Source organism: Nicotiana attenuata, unplaced genomic scaffold, assembly GCF_001879085.1.
Source record: "Nicotiana attenuata strain UT unplaced genomic scaffold, NIATTr2, whole genome shotgun sequence".
Taxonomy (NCBI): domain Eukaryota; kingdom Viridiplantae; phylum Streptophyta; class Magnoliopsida; order Solanales; family Solanaceae; genus Nicotiana; species Nicotiana attenuata.
The window spans coordinates 168,537-176,958 of record NW_017671152.1 but is presented as its reverse complement, the minus strand read 5'-3'; the positions used below and the strand labels follow the sequence as shown (position 1 = coordinate 176,958).

The window sequence follows — 8,422 nt, the reverse complement described above, 5'->3', positions numbered from 1 at the left end:
AGAATTCTCTTGTGCTGCTTATTTCATGATATACCAGTTAAGGTTGGGATAGAATCCCTTAAATCTGGAACGAATAAAAGGTGATATATTATATATTATAATATATATATATATATATATATATATATATATATATTATATATATATATATATATATATATATATATATATATATATATATATATATATATATATATATATATATATATGGGCCCAATCACCAGCCATGTGGACTGTTTACTATTATTATAATTTTAAAAGATGCATCTATTGTATGGTCACTGCGTTTGTTATCAACTTGCACTTTGGTTTTTGCAAGGTTGTTTGCTCAAATTATTAGAGCACAGTTCCAGAATATATATTATGATAATTTATCTTGATAATGTTGGTTTAAATCCAAGTTGGTTTAGCAGAAATTGTATGCCTCCAATTATAGCTAAACCATTGGTTATGATAACAAAACTCCCAAATAGAAATTTGGTATGAGGTGTATTATTTAATATACAACAGCACTTGTACGCATCTAGACAACAAGTTATGATAAATTCTCCCCATCACAATTGGTTCACGATCAGGAACCAAATATTCCCATCTAGAAATATGGATGTGCTATATGATTTAATTGTGCTGCCACAATGCACAAAGATGGGTTCCCAAAGAAGGTTGAAAAATGTGTTGGTGATCCCGACATTAGGGGGAGAAAATGGGCAGCTGAAAAAGTGATACGTGAAATGAACTATTATGAATACATCTAATCCTGGTATACAAGAAAATCTCCTCCTCTTTGGGGACCTCTTGAGAGTATTAAGCACCCCTAGGTTTACCCAAAAATACGGCTGACAACATCCTTGATTCGCTTAACTTCTAATACTTGTTAACCACCTTTATACACCTTTGTATCATTTAAGACCAATAGGATTAACCTCTTATCATCTTAAAGATAATCTCTTCATGGATTTACGCCAACGACCTTATGGCATGAACTAACGTATATGAATATAGGTTGTAACATTCACGGTCAGGAACCAAATATTCCCATCTAGAAATATGGATGTGCTATATGATTTAATTGTGCTGCCACAATGCACAAAGTTGGGTTCCCAAAGAAGGTTAAAAAATGTGTTGGTGATCCCAACATTAGGGGGAGAAAATGGGCAGCTGAAAAAGTGATACGTGAAATGAATTATTATGAATACATCTAGATACTCGTACAAGAAAATGTGAACTTAAAGTTCAAGTGATAATTCATTTCTAAAATATTTCCAAGCACATTGCTGACCCAAAGCTAAATGTCATATTCCAGTTGCTAATGCTCCAAATAGAATAACGTCCATGATGGATAGAGTTTATGGCACGCATGAAGCGTAATAGATAAATCGGTTCCAAAGATAAAACTCCTTGAAGAAGGAGGGAGCAAATGTTCAAGATGGTCATAATAAGGAGGCACGTGCTTTATAAGAGCACCCTGACATAACATTTTATAAGACCTCATGCGAGAGGCTCAGGTACCTGAAAATAATGAGATCTCGATAAGTTATGTCTTTATTGTGCGATGATGGAACCGATGTAAAGTGATCTTCGACGATGTTGTTAATATAATGTAGCGCTCAATATTATTAATATTGACGAGGATCTTGAGCTCAAATCTGTCATGGAATTTGGACAGATAAATGATTGGCCAAATGAAAAATATGCAATGAAATTGACTTCACCTGAAAAATGTGAAGTTGGACGGATAGTCCCCACACCTGAAAGTGAAATGAAAAATCAAGTCGATAGACATAAAGACGACTTGTGGCACAAAATTTTCGTAAATATCCTGGTATTAGGAGACATGTTCTCCTGTGGGGAATGGAGTCATTTCAGATTTTGGTCTGACAATACATTTGATATGCATATAATGAAAATCCTTGAATGATTTAAATTGTTCTGAAGCATATTAAGGTTCCCAAGAAATTTATTAAATAAATCTTCGGCAAATCCTTATGTAGATTAGAGCGATCATGGCGTACATGACTTATTTTTGTGTCTAGTGCAATTGGTACACTAATATATCTGGCTAGAACCATGAGTATAACAATATGCTAGCAAGATATAGTTTTATTCCAATGTGGAGATATTGGAATATAATTACTATTATATTTCAAAAGGAATACTTGATGTAGATTTGTTTATTCTAACAAATATTGCCAAGATTTTATTGGTTATGCAAATGCAGGCATTTTCCTGAAGTTCGTTCTTCAAACATTCTATTTGCATGTGAGAGTACTGCCATATTATCATTTTACAAGACAGTTAATTGTTGATACTTATTCAAGTCATGCCAAGATAAGCAACTGATAAAGCAAGGAGCTTAACACACAACAAACGTGTGACTTGACTTTGAAGAGAAGATTCCAATAATACTGAAGATAATGTTGTTTGCTTATATCAATTGAAAGAAGGACTATCGAAGGAGACAAAATAAAGCACATTCACCAAAGTTCTTCAACAAATTTGTTCAAGTGATAATTTGACAAACTTCTTCACAAGACATTGCGGATCTCAATATTAGAGAAGTTGTTATACAAGCTTGGAATTCATCGTCTCCGAAGAATAAAGTGATGTTTTCATCAGGGGGAGGCAAATACGCGCTGTACTATTTTCCCTTAGCTAAGATTTTATCCCACTGGGTTTTTTCTGGCAAGGGTTTTAATGAGGCAGCAAATAATGCGTATTACAAGATATGTGTACTCTTTTTCCTTCACTAAGATTTTTTTCCACAGGTTTTTTTTTCTTAGTAAGGTTTTAACGAGGCACATTATCTGTAGACATCCAAGGGGGAGTGTTATGAAATATTATTTTGTAGTGGATGTCTATAACTCCTAAAGAAGTTACTCCCACTACTCTTCTCCATTAAGCAGATAACTCCCACTACTTCTCACCATTATAGTTGTAGCTCCCACACCTCCATAACCTCCCCATGATCTTTCCCCATGATCTCAATAGTTAATACCATATTTGTGATATCCCTTTGTATACCTCAATGTCATCCTATAAATAAAGGGTTTGGACATCACATTGTACACACTTGAATACATGAAAGAAATAGATTCTCTCCTCTCTTTCTCCCTATATCTCTTGTCTATCTTCTTGTTTTATGTTATTACTTTGAGCTTAGTTTCTTAACAAATATAGAGTAATTTAGATGGCTATATTTTTTATTTTTAGAATATTATAATAAGGCTAATATTTTGGAAATTTTCATATTTGAAGATTATATTCATCACTTCTCTTTATTGCTTACCAAATTCGATTACTTTTTTTCTTGTTTGTTTTATACTTCAATGGTTTACGGTGTAATTAATTTCAGGGCTGCAACACAATATATATATATCGAATAATTTTATTTGGTGAGCGCGGATAAAAGAAATGTAAAACGACAAGTACAACGGATGTATTAACTTATTTAAATATATTTTACAATTGTTCGAAATGCTTATCGTTTAAATCATCATGTATTAGATATATTACTTTGATCAATAAAATAGATTAATAATTAATTAATCATTATGTGTTAGATATTACATTATCAGAACTTGTCATAAAAGAATACGAACTTGACGTGCGAGTATTGGGTTCAAAGTTCAAACAATATGAAACTTTATTTTGCTTCAATATATTTCGTGGAATCAATTTCATCTTTAGAAAGTCAAAAAATTGTGTTTCCTTTTTGATGAAGTTTTTAAACCGCACTCGCAAAGATTTAAATTATTTTTATTTTGACCAGCCCCGTACCGTCCGCACCCACATATGTTTAAACTCGCACCGCCCATCATGTGTCTAAACCTGCACCTCCACATTGCCATCCCTACGCCAAAGCTTGAAGAATTCTCTGAAAACTAAAAACCATTGGACTGAAATTGAGTGGAAGGTTTACTATAATTACCTTGCCTTGATTGATAGGGTGGCCTGCTAGAATTTCCCTTGCGAACATAATTTGCTGTCACCGGGGTCGGGTCGAAGTTGTGATCAATCTGCTTGAGATATAGTTCATGGGCAAGCAGTTTATCCTGGAGTTCATCAAACGAGATGACAGAGTCTCGAGCATGGATTGCCACGGCAATATCACTGAATTCAGAGCCAATTCCACCCAAAACATGAACAACAAGATCAACATTGTTTACAGGACTGCCACATAAGGAGAGTTCTTCCGCAATTGACTTGACAAGTTAAAGATACTCAGCAACTGGGCGAGAATCACACTTGGTGCGTGAGAGTTTTTCTCGAAGAGAAAGAATTCGTGCAGCCAATTTATCGGCAAAGGCTACCTGAAGTTTATTCCATGCCTCCGCTGAGGTTTTAGCATCTGCAATGATGTTCATAACTGAGAAAGAAATTGAAGCAACGATAGCAACGAGGATTAACTTATCTTGACATTCCCAAAACTCATAGTATGGGTTAGCGATACTTCTGCCTTCTTCTTCAATGAGAATAGGAGGAGGAGAAACAGTACTAGTGACATAACCCATTAGGTTATGCCCTCGAGGAAGAGGAGCAATCTGAGCACGCTATGTAGAGTAATTTTGAGTTGAAAGCTTTAATGGAAGTTGAGTACCATTGATTGCAACCAGTGATTTGCCAGAGGCATGAGTGATATTATTAGTGCCGGATAAAGCCATAGATTTACCACAAAAGTGAAAGGGAAAATAATGAATATGGATCAATGCCCTGATACCATGTAAAGATTTTGATAAGAGAAGAAATAGCAGAACTGAAACTTATTCTTTCATCTGTTTATTCATGGTATTAATAGATACAGAGTATAAGATCAGTTACAAATCTTATCCAGAGCAGGTAACATCTACTACATAATCTTATCAAGACCTATAAATATGGTAATACAAAAATTCAAACATTTACTGTTAAAAAAATACAGCAGATATTATTTAATTACTATCCTTGATGACTTGGAGTATCAATAGCCTTAACACTACCCTTCATTAAATATTGCACCATAGTTAAAGTAGTACTTGCTTCTCTTCTCAAATGTGAGGAGTAAATGACTTTTTATGGATACATACATAAGTGTAATTTTAGAAAAAACAAATTAAGTTTTTTCTTGATTATATAAATAAATACTTATTTTGAACTAAAATAAAAAAGCAAATTGATCACTTATTGTGGATCAGAGAAATTAAGTACTTAAACCCTTTTTACCATATCAGAGTTATAAATCACATCATTACATGCAACTTTTTCAATTTCTGTTGTCAGCTGTACCAAAATTTCCTACAAAGAAGTATGCGTGGATGTTGAACACTATGCCAACTTTCTTGACGTCTTTTAATCCACTCCCCACAATGTGAAGAAACCCACAGTGTTTCTGATCAATGCTGAAGCAAAGCAAGAGAAGAAGAACGCATGCAAATTTGGAGAGAATTTTTTGTTTATTATCAATGAAACGGTTATTTACAAATTAGCTAACCATACCTATTTATAATACAATGCCAGCTGTCTAGCTAAGCTCCAGCTAAGCTCCACTACCTCCACTACTAACATAATTAACTAACAACTAATTACACTTCACTAATAACCACAGCTAAGGCTAAGACATAGTATATCTTTAGTGTACAGTTAGGCAGTTAGTTAATTCCTTCACACCCCCCTCAAGCTAGGAGCTATGAAGATGTTCTTCATGCCTAGCTTGGAGAGCAAATAATGATGTTGAGTGACACCCAAGCCCTTAACAAAAATGTCTGCCTGTTGCTCGGAAGAGGGGAGATGTATTAGAAGAACGAGCCCAAGTTGCACCTTCTCACGGATGAAATGACAGTCAATGTCAATATGTTTCGTGCGTTCATGAAATACCGGATTAGCAGCAATTTGAATTGCTGATTTACTGTCGCATAATAAAGAAACTGGTTGCTGAATGTGCACCCCTAACTCCTCAAACAAGCCAGTTACCCATACTATCTCTGCAACTGTAGATGCGAGGCTTCGATACTCTGCCTCAGCTGAGCTTCTGGATATAGTAGTTTGCTTCTTCGACTTCCAAGAGATTAAAGAGCTCCCAAACTTCAGGAAATACCCAGTAATAGACCTCCTAGTGTTGGGGCAAGAGGCCCAATCTGCATCACAATAGGCTGTAAGTTGAGAAGAGGCATCTGCAGACATTAGGATCCCCAGACCTGGGGACTACTTCACATACTTGATCACCTTGATGGCAACCTCCATATGCGACGTCTTAGGACAGTGCATGAACTGACTTAGACACTGCACTGCAAATGCAATATCTGTTCTAGTCATGGTGAGATAGAGAAGTCTCCCCACTAACCTTTGATAAGCACTAGGATCATCAAGAACCTTGTCATGTGCAATCCCAAAATGAGTGTCAAACTCCAGTGTTGTAAGTTTCTTGTTCACCTCCAAAGGTGCCTTGACTGGCTTTGCACCTGAAAGTCCCATGTCTAATATGAGTTCTAATGCATATTTTCTTTGATGCATTAGAATTCCCTCTTTGCTTCTAGCAAATTCAATGCCTAAGAAAAACTTCAGCTCCCCCAAGTCCTTGATCTTAAAGACTTGTTGCAGGTACTCTTTAGTCTCCTGTATTAAGTCGGCATCATCCCCTGTGATTAACAGGTCATCCACATAAACTAGACCACCACTACTTTCCCTTGAACCTTTCTGGTGAACAAAGAATAATCTAAGTGACTTTGACAGAACCCAGAAGCTATCAATGCAGATATTAGCTTGATGTTCCACTGCCGAGAAGCTTGCTTAAGCCCATATAATGATTTGAGTAGTCGACACACTTGATTTTGTCCTTCACAAACAAAACCCTGAGGCAATTCCATATAAACTTCTTCAGTTAAATCACCTTGTAGAAAGGCATTGTAAACATCCATTTGATGAATTTCCCAGTTATTCATTGCGGCCAGAGAAATAACAGTCCTCACTGTTACCATTTTGACAACAGGTGAGAATGTTTCTTGATAATCCAATCCCTCTCTTTGGCTATACCCTTTTGCGACTAACCTTGCCTTAAACCTTTCCACTTCACCTGTAGCTTTGTATTTAATCTTGTAAACCCATCGACAACCAATGGCCCTCTTTCCTGATGGTAAAGGCATCACTTTCCATGTATTGTTGTCTTGCAAAGCCTTGATCTCATTCTGCATTGCCTCTATCCATCTGTCATTCTTGACTGCTTCTGCATATGATTTGGGCTCAACTTCTGCAGAGAACTTAGTGGTGAAACTTTGATACTGGGAGGACAAGGAGTCATAACTAATGACATCTGAGATTGGGTATAAACAGGCATGTACCCCTGACTGTTTGTCAATCCTCACATAATCTTTAAGCCAAATAGGTGGCTTAGTTGTTCTTCCTGATCTTCTTTCAGTCAATGCTATTGTTTGATGTTCTTCTACTGCTCCTGTGTGTTCAATTGAATCTGTCACATCTTCATATAGGGCATGATCATGGTTATCTTGATGAATATCTGCGGATGCACTTGAATTTGCTGTGAAGTAGAGTCGGCAGCATTTTGATCATACGGAATATTTCTATTTGCAATGTCCAACTCATCCACCACACAAAACCTTTTCAAGCTTGTAATGTCAGAATTGTGAAAGTTTTGCCTTTCATGAGTATCCTGAAAGGGAAATATGCTCTCATGAAATACAACATCCCTACTAATAAAACATACTTTGTTAGACAAATCAAATAGTTTGTATCCTTTCTGATGAACCCCATATCCCAACAACACTGATTTTACTGCTCTTGGACCAAACTTGTCCTGTTTAGGCAAAGTAGTTGCATAACAAAGACAGCCTATCACCCTCATGTGAGCCAAAGAAGGTGTCCTGCTGTACAATACTTCAAAAGGTGATCTTCCTTTCAAAACAGTAGATGGTATCCTGTTTATTATATATGCTGCTGCTTCCACACATGTACCCCAGAATCGAATGGGCAAACTAGACTGAAACCTGATTGCTCTTTCTGTTTCTAGAATGTGCCTATGTTTCCTTTCCACTACTCCATTCTGCTGAGGAGTATAAGGACAGGAACTCTGATGCAAAATCACATGACATGTAAACAATTCCTTACAAGTCATGTTAAAGAATTCAGATCCATTGTCTGATCTGAATACTTTAATCATCTTCCCAAACTGATTAAGGATCATTGCAATAAATGTTTTAAGCAACTCAGACACATCAGATTTTACTCTCATTAAGAAAATCCATGACCACCTTGTATGATCATCTACTAATGTCAAAAAGTAATTCATTCCATTATAGGTTGGGAACTTATAAGGGCCCCATACATCCATGTGCACCAAATCAAAAGGTTCATTTGCTCTACTAGTACTAACAGAGAATGGCAGTCTTGCTTGTCTAGATATTGGACACACATCACAATATTGTAAATGAAAAAC

The 8,422-nt window shown here is 36.0% G+C and overlaps 1 pseudogene; it reads right to left on the bottom strand.

Annotated features, from left to right (window-relative positions):
• Positions 1-3,822: 3,822 nt before the first annotated feature.
• On the bottom strand, positions 3,823-6,950 carry LOC109206278 (annotated as a pseudogene).
• Positions 6,951-8,422: the final 1,472 nt, after the last annotated feature.